Consider the following 15,063-nt stretch of genomic DNA (forward strand, 5'->3'; position numbering starts at 1 on the left):
CCATCCTACTGGGAGAGGAGAAGACAAACTAGCCATCCTACTGGGAGAGGAGAAGACAAACTGGCCATCCTACTGGGAGAGTGGAAGATAAACTAGCCATGGTAATGGGAAAGGTAAAGTCAAACTAGCCATCCTACTGGGAGAGAAGAAGACAAACTAGCCATGGTAATGGGACAGGTAAAATCAAACTAGCCATCTTACTGGGAGAGAAGACAAACTAGCCATGCTAATGGGAGAGGAGAAGACAAACTAGCCATCCTACTGGGAGAGGAGAAGACAAACTGGCCATCCTACTGGGAGAGGAGAAGACAAACTGGCCATCCTACCGGGAGAGGAGAAGACAAACTAGCCATCCTACTGGGAGAGGAGAAGACAAACTGGCCATCCTACTGGGAGAGGAGAAGACAAACTGGCCATCCTACCGGGAGAGGAGAAGACAAACTAGCCATGCTACTGGGAGAGGAGAAGAAAGACCAGCCATCTTACTGGGACAGGAGAAGACACCTGGCCATCCTACTGGGAGAGCAGAAGACAAACTGGCCATTCTACTGGGAGAGGAGAAGATAAACTAGCCATCCCACCGGGGGAGGAGAAGACAAACTAGCCATCCTACTGGGACAAGAGAAGATAAACTAGCCATCCTACTGGGAGAGGAGAAGACAAACTAGCCATCCTACTGGGAGAGGAGAAGACAAACTGGCCATCCTGCTGGGAGAGGAGAAGACAAACTAGCCATCCTACTGGGAGAGTGGAAGATAAACTAGCCATCCTACTGGGAGAGGAGAAGAAAGTCCGGCCATCTTACTGGGACAGGAGAAGACAAACTGGCCATCCTACTGGGAGAGCAGAAGACAAACTGGCCATTCTACTGGGAGAGGAGAAGAAAAATTAGCCATCCTACTGGGACAGGTAAAGTCAAACTAGTCATTCTACTGGGAGAGAAGACAAACTAGCCATCCTACCGGGGGAGGAGAAGACAAACTAGCCATCCTACTGGCACAAGAGAAGACAAACGAGCCATCCTACTGGGAGAGGAGAAGACAAACTAGCCATCCTACTGGGAGAGGAGAAGACAAACTGGCCATCCTACTGGGAGAGGAGAAGACAAACTGGCCATCCTACTGGGAGAGGAGAAGACAAACTAGCCGTCCCACTGGGAGAGGAGAAGACAAACTAGCCATCCTACTGGGAGAGGAGAAGACAAACTGGCCATCCTACTGGGAGAGGAGAAGACAAACTGGCCATCCTACTGGGAGAGGAGAAGACAAACTAGCCATCCTAATGGGAGAGGAGAAGACAAACTGGCCATCCTACTCCGAGAGGAGAAGACAAACTAGCCATCCTACTGGGAGAGGAGAAGAAAGACCGGCCATCTTACTGGGACAGGAGAAGACAAACTAGCCATCCTACTGGGAGAGCATAAGACAAACTGGCCATCCTACTGGGAGAGCAGAAGACAAACTAGCCATCCTACTGGGAGAGGAGAAGACAAGCTGCAACACAGCAGCTAAATATATTGTTGATGTTACAATCTGAGTGAGCACCCCGTCCACACACACACACACACACACGCCCCCCCAAACACACATACACACATACTTGTAAAACTATACTTGTGGGGCCTCGCTGATTGACTCCCATTCATTGATAGCCCTTCCCTAAACGTTAACCCTAACCTTAACCACACAAACTATACTACGCACAGAAAGTAAGGAAATGTGTGTTTGGTAGAGTATGTCTTTGTTGTAACAATGCTTCTTGGCAATAAATCTTATACCGTTGGAAAGCCTGTTTATTTCCCGTTTAAATGGCGCCACATGTGTAAGGAACATGCATTTGTGGGGTGAGCAGCAGAGCTGAGTATGTGGGTTGTGCCCATGAAACATTTGCCAAATCTTCTCTGCCAATGCCAAGCAGCTTATTTTGCTGTTGCTGTTGACTCTTGTTTTGAGCTTCTGGTACCCCAGGTGCTGACCATCAGCTGCCTGATAGAAGATTTATTGCCAAGAAGCATTGTTACAACAAACAAATAATCTACCAAACACACATTTCCTTACTTTTTGTGCCAAGTTTACATGCCTAACCCTAACCCTTACCCTAACCTTAACTTAACCCTAATTCTAACCTTAACCTTAAAACCAAGTCCTAACCCTAAAATAGTCCCTTTAACTTGGTCGATAATGGGCCCCACAGTATAGTTAAATGTGGTACACATCACGTACACACACACACACACACACACACACACAGGTTTCTTCCTTTTCTCTTCTTTCTCCTTCAACTTCAAGTAACGTTTGGACTACTAAATGTATTGTTTTTAACAACACAGCAACTTGTTTTCTTTTTTGTAGTATAGTTTGTGTGTTGTGTATCATTAAGTTGGTTGGTTGTTTGTTTTTCACAATACAGCACCTTGTTTTCTTTGTTGTAGTATAGTTTGTGTGTTGTGTATCGTATTGTTGGCTGGTTGTTTGTTTGTTTTTCATAATAAAGCAACTTGTTTTCGTTTTTGTAGTATAGTTTGTGTATATAAGATATACACACATGAAGACCAAAAGCTAAAAATAAGTTAAAAGAGATCTGGAGTACAAAATATCTACAGACATTCAGTGGGTAGCAAGGTTCAGGTGGGCCACAGCTTGTGGAAAGAAGCTGTTTTTGAGCCTGGTAGTGCGGGCTCTGAGGCTCCTGTAGCGCCTCCCAGAGCACAGGGGGGAGAACAGTCCATGGTTGGGGTGGGTGGGATCTCTGCTGATCCTCAGACCCCTTCGAAGGCAGCGTTTGTGATAAATGTCTTTTATGGCTGGGAGCTGGGTACCGGTGATATGCTGGGCCGCCTTGACGACCCGCTGCAGAGCTTTCTGGTCTACTGAGGAGCAGTTGCCGTACCACACTGACTTGCAGATGGTCAGGATGCTCTCTATGGTGCAGTGGTAGAAGTTGGTGAGAATTTTGGGGGGTAGACGGGCACTCCTCAGCCTCCTCAGGAAATGCAGGCGTTGTTGGGCCTTTTTCACAAGGGCCTGGGTGTTTAATGTCCAGGAAAGGTCCTCGCTGATGTGGACTCCAAGGAATTTAAAGCTGGAAACACGCTCCACTTCCACCCCATTGATGTGTATGGGGGAGTGGCTGCAGCTTCTAGACCTCCTGAAGTCCACAATCAGCTCCTTTGTCTTCTGCATTAAGGACAAGATTGTTGGTAGTACACCATGATGTGAGGTGCTGAATCTCGTCTCTGTAGGCCGTCTCGTCATTGTTGGTGATACGGCCAATGACTGTGGTGTCATCTGCAAACTTAACTATAACATTTGAAGGGTGAGTTGGCAGGCAGTCGTGGGTAAAGAGGGAGAAAAGGAGGGGGCTCAGAACACAGCCTTGAGGGGTACCTGTGCTGAGGGTAAGGGTGGAGGAGGAGTGGTCACCTAACCTAACAGACTGAGGTCTGTTGGTCAGGAAGTCCAGGATCCAGTTACAGAGGGAGGGGTTGAGGCCAAGGGAGAGGAGTTTGGTGGTTAGTTTGGTGGGGATGATAGTGTTGAAGGCAGAGCTGCAATCTATAAACAGCATCTAGATGTTGTTAAGTTCAAGGTGGGTCAGAGCAATGTGTAGGGCAGTGGCAATGGCATCCTCAGTAGACCTTTTGGGACGGTAGGCGAACTGATGTGGGTCGAATGTGGGGGGGATAATGTTTTTGATGTGAGCCAGAACCAGTCTTTCAAAGCACTTCATGGCAATGGGGGTGAGTGCTATGGGTCGGTAGTCATTCAGACATGTGGATGTTGGTTTCTTGGAGACAGGAATGATAGAGGTGGTCTTAAAGCATGCCGGGACTTTAGATTGGGACAGTGAGATGTTAAATACAGGTGTGAAGACTTCAGCCAGCTGGTCGGCACATTCCCAGTAGACCCAACCCGGTATGCCGTCTGGTCCGGCAGCCTTCCGTGTGTTCACTCTGTGCAGTGATTCTCTGACCTCTGCGACTGATAGAGTGAGCACCTGGTTTTCTGGGTGGCTGGGGATTTTTGTGCCTGGGTCAGTATTGTCCTTGTCGAAGCGGGCATAGAAATGATTTAGCTCGTCTGGTAGGGAGGCATCATGGACAGTGAGACCACTATTGGAGCTTTTGTCGTCTGTGATAGACTGAATGCCTTGCCACATCCACCGAGGATCAGAGTTATTGTGAAAGTGGTCCTCTATTCGTAGGGAATATTTATGTTTGGCTGTTCTGATGCCCTTTTTGAGGTTGGATCTGGCTGCGCTGTAGGCCTCACAGTTACCTGACTTGAATGCTGCATCCCGGACTTTCAGCAGCTGCCAGACCTCACTGGTCATCCAGGGTTTCTGGTTTGGAAAGGTGCGGACTGATTATTTTGCTGCGACACTCTCAGTACAAAAGTTAATGTAGGCTAGTATGGCAGATGTCTGTTCATTAATGTCTATATGGGAGCCATGGGTAGCTGAATGTGAAAAAATACTCCAGTCTGTGTTGTCAAAACAGTCCTGGAGTTCAGAGACTGCTCCTTCTGGCCGGACAGTGATTGTCTTTACTGCTGGCTTGATCCGTTTTATTAGGGGGGTTTGTAGGCTGGGACCAGGAACAGGCAGAGGGGGTCAGAATGCCCCAGATGAGGGCAGGGAGTAGCTTTGTATGAGTCCTTGATGTTTGTATAGAGATGGTCCAGGGTGTTTTGTCCCCTAGTGGGGCAGGAGACATGCTGATGGAATTTGGGCAGTACAGCCCTGAGGTTAGCCTGATTAAAGTCACCACCTATGATAAAGGCATTGTCCGGGTGTTTTGTCTGTTGTCTGCTGATGGCACATTGTAGCTGCTTCAGTGCTACCTTAGCATTAGCATGTGGGGGGATGTATACAGCGGCGATGGTAATGGCCGTTAGCTCCCTGGGCAGGTAGAAAGGCCTGCACTGAAACATAAGCAGCTCCAGATCAGCAGAGCAATGCCTCTCAACCATCTTTATATTGTTGCACCAAGAGTTACTGACATAAATACTCAAACCTCCTCCGCGGGTCTTGCCGGAGTCCGCTGTCCTGACGGCACGGAAGGCTGTGTGGCCCGCTAGCTCGACTGCCGAGTCGGCTAAGTTGCTGTTGAGCCAAGTCTCCGTAAACATCAGCAGACAGCACTTCTGCAGCCTTTTCTGAGAGGATAGCCTGAGTTTTATCTCGCCCATTTTGTTTGTCACTGTTATTACTTGTGTTGTTACAGACAGTTTGTACAACATGTTCCCTGTTATTACTTGTGTTGTTACAGTTTGCACAACATGTTCACTGTTATTACTTGTGTTGTTACAGACAGCTTGTACAACATGTTCACTGTTATTACTTGTGTTGTTACAGACAGTTTGTGCAACATGTTCACTGTTATTACTTGTGTTGTTACAGTTTGTGCAACATGTTCACTGTTATTACTTGTGTTGTTACAGACAGTTTGTACAACATGTTCACTGTTATTACTTGTGTTGTTACAGTTTGTACAACATGTTCACTGTTATTACTTGCGTTGTTACAATTTGTACAACATGTTCACTGTTATTGTGTTGTTTCAGTTTGTACAACATGTTCCCTGTTATTGTGTTGTTACAGACAGTTTGTACAACATGTTCACTGTTATTACTTGTGTTGTTACAGACAGTTTGTACAACATGTTCACTGTTATTACTTGTGTTGTTACAGTTTGTACTACATGTTCACTGTTATTACTTGTGTTGTTACAGACAGTTTGTACAACATGTTCACTGTTATTACTTGTGTTGTTACAGACAGTTTGTACAACATGTTCACTGTTATTACTTGTGTTGTTACAGACAGTTTGCACAACATGTTCCCTGTTATTACTTGTGTTGTTACAGTTTGTACAACATGTTCACTGTTATTACTTGTGCTGTTACAGACAGTTTGTACAACATGTTCACTGTTATTACTTGTGTTGTTACAGACAGTTTGTACAACATGTTCACTGTGACTTCCACTTGTTCTTGTATTGCTGCCTACATAGTTTATTTTGTTATCGTAATATGTTCCAAATAAAATCAATATCATGGTCATGCCAATATATTGAGAGAGAGAGAGAGACAGACTGACAGAGAGAGACAGACTGACAGAGAAAGAGAGAGACTGACAGAGAGAGAGGCAGACTGACAGAGAGAGAGGCAGACTGACAGAGAGAGAAACTGACAGAGAGAGAGACAGGCTGACAGAGAGACAGACTGACAGAGAGAGAGACAGACTGACAGAGAGAGAGAGAGAGCGAGAGCAACACATTGTAGCACATACAAAGACTTAAGAACAAAATTCTTCACAAAAATTAAATGTAAATTCCAAGACTTGGACACACTCTCTGACCAGACCAACATGACTTGGACACACTCTCTGACCAGATCAAAATGACTTGGACACACTCTCTGACCAGACCAACATGACCTGGACACACTCTCTGACCAGACCAAAATGACTTGGACACACTCTCTGACCAGACCAACATGACTTGGACACACTCTCTGACCAGACCAAAACGACTTGGACACACTCTCTGACCAGACCAAAATGACTTGGACACAGACACTGACCAAGACCAAAACGACTTGGACACACTCTCTGACCAGACCAAAATGACTTGGACACACTCTCTGACCAGATCAAAATGACTTGGACACACTCTCTGACCAGACCAACATGACTTGGACACACTCTCTGACCAGACCAACATGACTTGGACACACTCTCTGACCAGACCAAAATGACTTGGACACACTCTCTGACCAGACCAACATGACTTGGACACACTCTCTGACCAGACCAAAATGACTTGGACACACTCTCTGATCAGACCAAAATGACTTGGACACAGACACTGACCAAGACCAAAACGACTTGGACACACTCTCTGACCAGATCAAAATGACTTGGACACACTCTCTGACCAGACCAAAATGACTTGGACACTCTCTGACCAGACCAACATGACTTGGACACACTCTCTGATCAGACCAAAATGACTTGGACACACTCTCTGACCAGACCAACATGACTTGGACACACTCTCTGACCAGACCAAAATGACTTGGACACACTCTCTGACCAGACCAACATGCAACATGTACTTGGGGAAAATAGTGTCAGCTCATAGATGCAGCAAGATATGTCACGTCATGTCCCAGAATGAGAGACAAGCAGCACAACACATGACAGCTGTAGTCTCCTCACCACCCATGCTCCACCTTCTGATCTACTTCTGTTTCTCTATTGTTATGGTTGTGTTATTGTTTCTTTATTGATCGTTACAATGTTGTGTTGATGTTCAATATTAGTGTTATTGTGTACCATTCAAACTGTATTTTTGATGCTTTGGCAATATTGCTGTAAAACTTTCATGCCAATAAAACCCTTTGAATTGAATTGAGAGAGAGAGAGAGAGACAGAGAAAGGGAGACAGACTGACAGAGACTTTTGACTTTTAACATAACTTTTATGTATTTACATCACAGTATAAAGCTCCTCCATTCTCACCACGTCAACATTAAACCAGTAAGCTAAAAAACCAAAAACCCAGGCACCATTACTGAGGCTCAATCAAATCACACACACACACACATTTACACTACCGTTCAAAAGTTTGGGATCTGTTAGGGTTTGCACCCGACCCCAAGAGCACAAACACAGAAGGCACAATATAGCGGGACCAACAGGCTAATTTATTGAAGAGAAAACTCAGGAAGTCCACTCTCACCAGGAAACGCGAAGTCCACCTTTAAGCCGGGAACCGTGGAGTCGCCCTTTAATCCGGGAACAGTGGAGTCGCCCCTTAATCCAGGCAGGAGGGGGGGGTAAACAGGAGGATACCAAAGGAGAACGGAAAATCACAGCAACGCTGGAGTGAAGAAATCCTCTTCGTAAACGGAAAGCAGCGCACAGGGGAAGGGGAGCAACGAGGAAGGTCCAACAGAGAAATCTCCAGGGAAGATCCAGGTAAGTAAACAAACTTCGATGAGCAGGACAAGCACAAGTACTCTCCCAGGGAACGGCACGAACTAGCAACAAGCTGAGAGTGACACAGCCAGATATAGGGAGGTGATTGCCAACAGGTGAGTGGAGGGGTAACGAGGAAACAGGCATCAGGTGGAGTTGGCAGAGCTCCGGGTACGCTTACACTGCAGAGCGGGTGTGGAGCGGGGAGCCGTTGAGCCTTGGCCAAGGTTACACTGCAGAGCGGGTGTGGAGCGGCGAGACGTAACAGTACCCCCCCCCCCCTCTACGGGAGCCACCTGGCGACTGACCTGGCGCCCCCGGGTGGGCACGGTAGAAGTCGGCGAGGAGAGAGGGATCCATAATGAGCTTCCGCGAAATCCAACTGCGCTCCTCAGGTCCATAACCTGCCCAGTCCGCGAGATACTGGAACCCGCGGCCGCAGCGCCGGACTTTAAGCAGCCGGCGGACCTTCCATTGAGGATGACCATCTACAAATTCCGGAGGCGGAGGCTCAGGAACCGGGGGCATAAGAGGACTGCTGGAGACGGGCTTAACTCGAGAGACGTGGAAGACAGGATGAATGTGCATGGAGGAAGGCAGCTTCAGCCGAACAGCTGCCGGGCTCAGGACTTTCTGGACTTCAAAAGGACCAATGAAGCGGGGCGAGAGTTTCTTGTCGGTTGTCTGGAGGGGAACGTCCTTCGTGGACAGCCAGACCCTCTGTCCCTTCTTGTACTCCGGCGCAGGGGTACGTCGCCGGTCAGCCCCTCTGCGAGCGCGCTCCCCAGCCTTGAGCAGTGCTGTCCGGATGGTCCTCCAGACACGCTGACAGCGTCGCAAGTGGAGCTGTACGGAGGGAACGGCCACTTCATCCTGCTGTGGGTCGAACAGGGGAGGTTGATACCCCAGGGGTGCCTCGAATGGAGAAAGTCCAGATGCAGAGCTGACCAGGGAATTGGTGGCGTACTCTACCCACGGTAGGTAGTCACTCCAGGTGGAGGGCTTGCTGTTACATACACAACGCAACGCTGTCTCCATGCTCTGGTTTGCCCTCTCGGTCTGACCATTTGTTTGGGGGTGGTAGCCCGAAGACAGACTTACTGTGGCTCCGATGCCTTTACAAAATGCACGCCACACTTGTGAGGTGAACTGAGGACCTCTATCGGAGACTACATCTGATGGCAGGCCATGAAGCCGGAAGACATGTTGCATCAAGAGGTCCGCGGTCTCAGCAGCCGAAGGAAGTTTGGGAAGGGCTATCAGATGGACGCCCTTGCTGAAACGGTCTATGACGGTGAGAACCAGTGTTTCCCCGAGAAGGTGGTAGTCCGGAAACGAAATCCAAAGCCACGTGAGACCAGGGGCGGCTAGGAATAGGGAGTGGCTGCAACAGACCAGATGGCGCCTGGTGAGAGGCCTTGCTGCGGGCGCAAACAGTGCAGGCCGCTACAAAGCTCTTGACATCCTCCCGCATAGTTGGCCACCAGAAGCGCCGAGCGATGAACGACTGGGTACGACTAACTCCTGGGTGACAGGAGAAACGACTGCTATGACCCCACTGAAGAACTCGAGACCGAACAGCATCTGGGACGAAGAGGCGACGGGGTGGCACGTTACTCGGAGCGGGTTGAGCACGTTGGGCAGTGCGAACAGCCGACTCAAGACCAAAAGTGACCACACCGACCACTCTAGCCGCAGGGAGGATGGGTTCAGGCTCTTCAAACGCGCCTTCCTTCGGGTGTAGCCGAGACAGGATGTCAGCCTTTACGTTGCGTGTCCCAGGACGGTAAGTCAGAACATAGTTGAAACGACTAAAGGAAGCCAGCCCACCGAGCCTGACGACTGTTGAGACGTTTGGCTGCCCTCAGGTGAGTCAAGTTCTTGTGGTCCGTCCAGATGAGAAACGGGTGCTCAGCGCCCTCGAGCCAGTGGCGCCATTCCTCCAGAGCAGCCACTACAGCCAGTAACTCCCGGTTTCCAACGTCATAATTCTGCTCGGCCGGCAGAAATCGGCGGGAGAAAAAGGCGCAAGGATGGAGTTTCTGGTCCTCAGCCGACCGCTGGGAGAGCACCCCCCCTAAGCCTGAATCCGAGGCATCAACCTCTACCACGAATTGTCTCTTGGGGTCAGGATGGAGCAGCACTGGGGCCGAGGTGAACCTTGTCTTGAGGACTTGGAAAGCAGAGCTGGCAGCAGGAGACCAGATGAAGGGTTTGGCTGGGGAGGTCAACGCAGCAAGCGGTTCTGCCAGCTGGCTGTAGTTGCGAATGAATCTCCGGTAGAAATTTGCGAACCCTAGAAAACTCTGCAGCTCCTTACGGTTGGTAGGTTCCGGCCAGTCCACCACTGTCTGGACCTTGCGGGGATCTGCTCTGGTCCGTCCCTTCTCTACGATGAATCCCAAGTAATCCACAGAGGGGGAGTGAAACAGGCACTTCTCCGCCTTGACGTAGAGTTGGTTCTGGAGGAGGCGCTCCAGTACCCTGCGAACATGCTGGACGTGTTCCTCAAGAGACTGGGAGAAAATGAGGATGTCGTCCAGGTAAACGACGACAAACACATCCAACATGTCACGGAGTACGTCGTTCATAAACGCCTGAAACACTGCTGGTGCGTTTGTGAGTCCGAACGGCATCACCAAGTACTCATAGTGGCCTCGGGGTGTTTTGAAGGCGGTCTTCCACTCATCGCCTTCCCTGATTCGCACGAGGTGGTAAGCGCTCCTCAGGTCTAGCTTGGTGAAGATGGTCGCCTGTGAGAGAGGCTCAAAAGTCGAACTCATAAGTGGAAGCGGGTACTTGTTCTTAATGGTGATTGCGTTCAGTTGCCGGTAGTCAATACAAGGTCGAAGTCCCCCGTCCTTCTTCTTCACAAAAAAGAACCCTGCAGCAACAGAGGAAGACGAGGGCTTGATGAGACCTGCAGCAAGGGACTCGGTGATGTACTCATCCATGGCCGCCTTCTCAGGGAGTGACAAGTTGTAGAGGCGGCTACTGGGAAGAGTAGCCCCAGGACGGAGATCAATGGCGCAATCATACGGGCGGTGAGGCGGGAGTGACTTAGCACGGGTCTTGCTAAATACCTCACCAAGGTCATGATACACAGGGGGCACGGAGGAGAGATCAGGAGGCAGGGGAGTAGGCGAGCTCAAAGGCGTAGCACTAGGAGCTGCACGAAGGCATTGGGCATGGCAAGTAGAGCCCCATCCAAGGACTGTGCCTGTGGACCAAGAGATGTGGGGTTCATGGTGTCTGAGCCAGGGGCGTCCCAAGATAACTGGATTAAGCGGGGAACGTATGATGTAAAATTGCATTGTCTCTGTGTGGTTACCTGCAACGGTGAGTGTAACGGGGACGGTCCGCTGTGTGATACAGGCTAATCTCCGGTCATCCAAGGCAAACGCATCAATGGGGGTCCCAAGAGACTCAAGGGGAATGTCTGCCTGCGAGGCAAAGTCAAGGTCCATAAAACTATCATCTGCTCCGGAATCAATCAGGGCTCCAAGGGAAAGTCTCTGGCCCGCCCAGACTAAAGCAATAGGAACAAGATGGCCGCGAGATTCGGACCCACGGGAGAAGGAAAGGCGGCTTACTAGGATCTCCCTTGGTCCTGGTAAGCCTAATCTTTTGGCCGTGAGGGACAGTCGCGGAGTCGGTGCCCCTTAAGACCACAGTACAGGCAAAGACCTGCCTTGAATCGGCTCTCCCGTTCAGCAGGAGTAAGTCTAGCACGTCCTACCTCCATCCGCTCTTCTACATCCCCAGGTGGCGTTGTCGCGAAAGAGTCAGAGGAGGGATTGGCCGGGGAAACGGGAACAGCGGTTCGGTCTGACGCAGAGGTAGTTCTGGGATTGAAGGAAGTTCCACGCAAGGCCTTCTCACGCTTTCTCTCCCGGATACGTCCATCAATGCGGATAGCGAGAGCAATGAGGTCATCCAGAGATGAGGGTTCTTCTCGGGTGGCAAGTTGATCCTTCACCGCCTCGCTCAATCCTCTACGAAAAGTGGCACGCAGGGCCTGGTCATTCCATCCGCTCTCAGCGGCAGCCAGGCGGAAGTCGACGGAGTAATCTGTGACGCTGGCGCCGCCCTGCTGGATGTTATTCAGTCGTGAGTCAGAATCCCGACCGCTTACCGGATGGTGGAAAACCTTACGTAGCTCTGCGACAAAGTCTCTATAAGAGTTACAGTAGCTGGCCCCCATGGACCAAGAAGACGTAGCCCACTGCGCTGCTCGACCACTGAGCAGGTTGGTCACGTAAGCGATCTTAACAGCATCACTGGAGAACACGGTGGGCTGGTGTGTGAAAACAAGCTCACACTGCATAATGAAGGTAGAGCAAGTTTCAAAGTTACCGTCAAATGGGCGTGGACTGGTAATGATGGTTCCACGGGGTAAATAAAAAGGAACCGGAGGATCTACTGGAGCGGCGGCCACAGGGGGCGCACTTGCTGGCGGTACAGGCTGGTTCAGCTGCTGGTTGGCAAGAGCTGCTGAAATGGTCTGCAGTTGTTGCATGATCTCTGCCTGCTGACTCGCCATCGCCGCCTGCTGGACAGCTAAAGCTTCCACAGAAGCTTGCAGGGGTTGAACTTGAGACTGGAGACCCTGCACAGCAACCGAAGCCTCTTGTAATTGCTGGGAATGGGCGTTGGTAATCTGAATTTGTTTTACTAGGGCTGCTTGCACCGGATTGGCTGTGGGTGTGCCGTCTGTGCTGGCTGGGGTCGTCATGGCCAGTTTGTACTGTTAGGGTTTGCACCCGACCCCAAGAGCACAAACACAGAAGGCACAATATAGCGGGACCAACAGGCTAATTTATTGAAGAGAAAACTCAGGAAGTCCACTCTCACCAGGAAACGCGAAGTCCACCTTTAAGCCGGGAACCGTGGAGTCGCCCCTTAATCCAGGCAGGAGGGGGGGGTAAACAGGAGGATACCAAAGGAGAACGGAAAATCACAGCAACGCTGGAGTGAAGAAATCCTCTTCGTAAACGGAAAGCAGCGCACAGGGGAAGGGGAGCAACGAGGAAGGTCCAACAGAGAAATCTCCAGGGAAGATCCAGGTAAGTAAACAAACTTCGATGAGCAGGACAAGCACAAGTACTCTCCCAGGGAACGGCACGAACTGGCAACAAGTTGAGAGTGACACAGCCAGATATAGGGAGGTGATTGCCAACAGGTGAGTGGAGGGGTAACGAGGAAACAGGCATCAGGTGGAGTTGGCAGAGCTCCGGGTACGCTTACACTGCAGAGCGGGTGTGGAGCGGGGAGACGTTGAGCCTTGGCCAAGGTTACACTGCAGAGCGGGTGTGGAGCGGCGAGACGTAACAGGATCACATTGAAATGTCCATATTTTTGAAGGAAAAGCACTGTACTGTTCAATGAAGATAACTTTAAACTAGTCTTAACTTTAAAGAAATACGCTCTATACATTGCTAATGTGGTAAATGACTATTGTAGCTGCAAATGTCTGGTTTTTTGGTGCAATATCTACATAGGTGTATAGAGGCCCATTTCAAGCAACTATCACTCCAGTGTTCTAATGGTACAATGTGTTTGCTCATTGGCTCAGAAGGCTAATTGATGATTAGAAAACCCTTGTGCAATCATGTTCACACATCCAAAAACAGTTTAGCTCGTTACAGAAGCTACAAAACTGACCTTCCTTTGAGCAGATTGAGTTTCTGGAGCATCACATTTGTGGGGTCAATTAAACGCTCAAAATGGCCAGAAAAAGAGAACTTTCATCTGAAACTCGACAGTCTATTCTTGTTCTTAGAAATGAAGGCTATTCCATGCGAGAAATTGCTAAGAAATTGAAGATTTCCTACACCGGTATGTACTACTCCCTTCAGAGGACAGCACAAACAGGCTCTAACCAGAGTAGAAAAAGAAGTGGGAGGCCGCGTTGCACAACTGAGCAAGAAGATAAGTACATTAGAGTCTCTAGTTTGAGAAACAGACGCCTCACAGGTCCCCAACTGGCATCTTCATTAAATAGTACCCGCAAACACCAGTGTCAACATCTACAGTGAAGAGGCGGCTGCGGGATTCTGGGCTTCAGGGCAGAGTGGCAAAGAAAAAGCCATATCTGAGACTGACCAATAAAAGAAAAAGATTAAGATGGGCAAAAGAACACAGACATTGGACAGAGGAAGACTGGAAAAAAGTGTTGTGGACAGATGAATCCAAGTTTGAGGTGTTTGGATCACAAAGAAGAACGTTTGTGAGACGCAGAACAAATAAAAAGATGCTGGAAGAATGCCTGACGCCATCTGTTAAGCACGGTGGAGGTAATGTGATGGTCTGGGGTTGCTTTGGTGCTGGTAAGGTGGGAGATTTGTACAGGGTAAAAGGGATTCTGAATAAGGAAGGCTATCACTCCATTTTGCAACGCCATGCCATACCCAGTGGACAGCGCTTGATTGGAGCCAATTTCATCCTACAACAGGACAATGACCCTAAACACACCTCCAAATTGTGCAAGAACTATTTAGAGCAGAAGCAGGCAGCTGGTATTCTATCGGTAATGGAGTGGCCAGCGCAGTCACCAGATCTGAACCCCATTGAGCTGTTGTGGGAGCAGCTTGACCGTATGGTACGCAAGAAGTGCCCATCCAACCAATCCAACTTGTGGGAGCTGCTTCTGGAAGCGTGGGGTGCAATTTCTCCAGATTACCTCAACAAATTAACAGCTAGAATGCCAAAGGTCTGCAATGCTGTAATTGCTGCAAATGGAGGATTCTTTGACAAAAGCAAAGTTTGATGTAAAAAAAATCTTATTTCAAATACAAATCATTATTTCTAACCTTGTCAATGTCTTGACTCTATTTTCTATTCATTTCACATCATATGGTGGTGAATAAGTGTGACTTTTCATGGAAAACACAAAATTGTTTGGGTGATCCCAAACTTTTGAACGGTAGTGTATACTATACAATCGACACGACATATAACAAACACATCTCACAGTAAAAACAGATGGTCCATCACAGATGTGTGTGGAACACAAGTTGTGTGGAAGTTGTGTGGAACACAACAAGAGTGACCCGCACCAGTCAACGGTTCAATAAACAT

At 49.1% G+C, this 15,063-nt stretch overlaps 1 protein-coding gene across 2 annotated transcripts in view; it reads right to left on the reverse strand.

Annotated features, from left to right (window-relative positions):
- Window positions 1-15,063, reverse strand: part of dip2a (disco-interacting protein 2 homolog A) — a 427,030-nt gene that overhangs the window by 115,345 nt on the left and 296,622 nt on the right. The window lies entirely within an intron of this gene.

The sequence above is a fragment of the Lampris incognitus genome, chromosome 11, assembly GCF_029633865.1.
Source record: "Lampris incognitus isolate fLamInc1 chromosome 11, fLamInc1.hap2, whole genome shotgun sequence".
In the NCBI taxonomy this organism is placed as follows: Eukaryota; Metazoa; Chordata; class Actinopteri; order Lampriformes; family Lampridae; genus Lampris; species Lampris incognitus.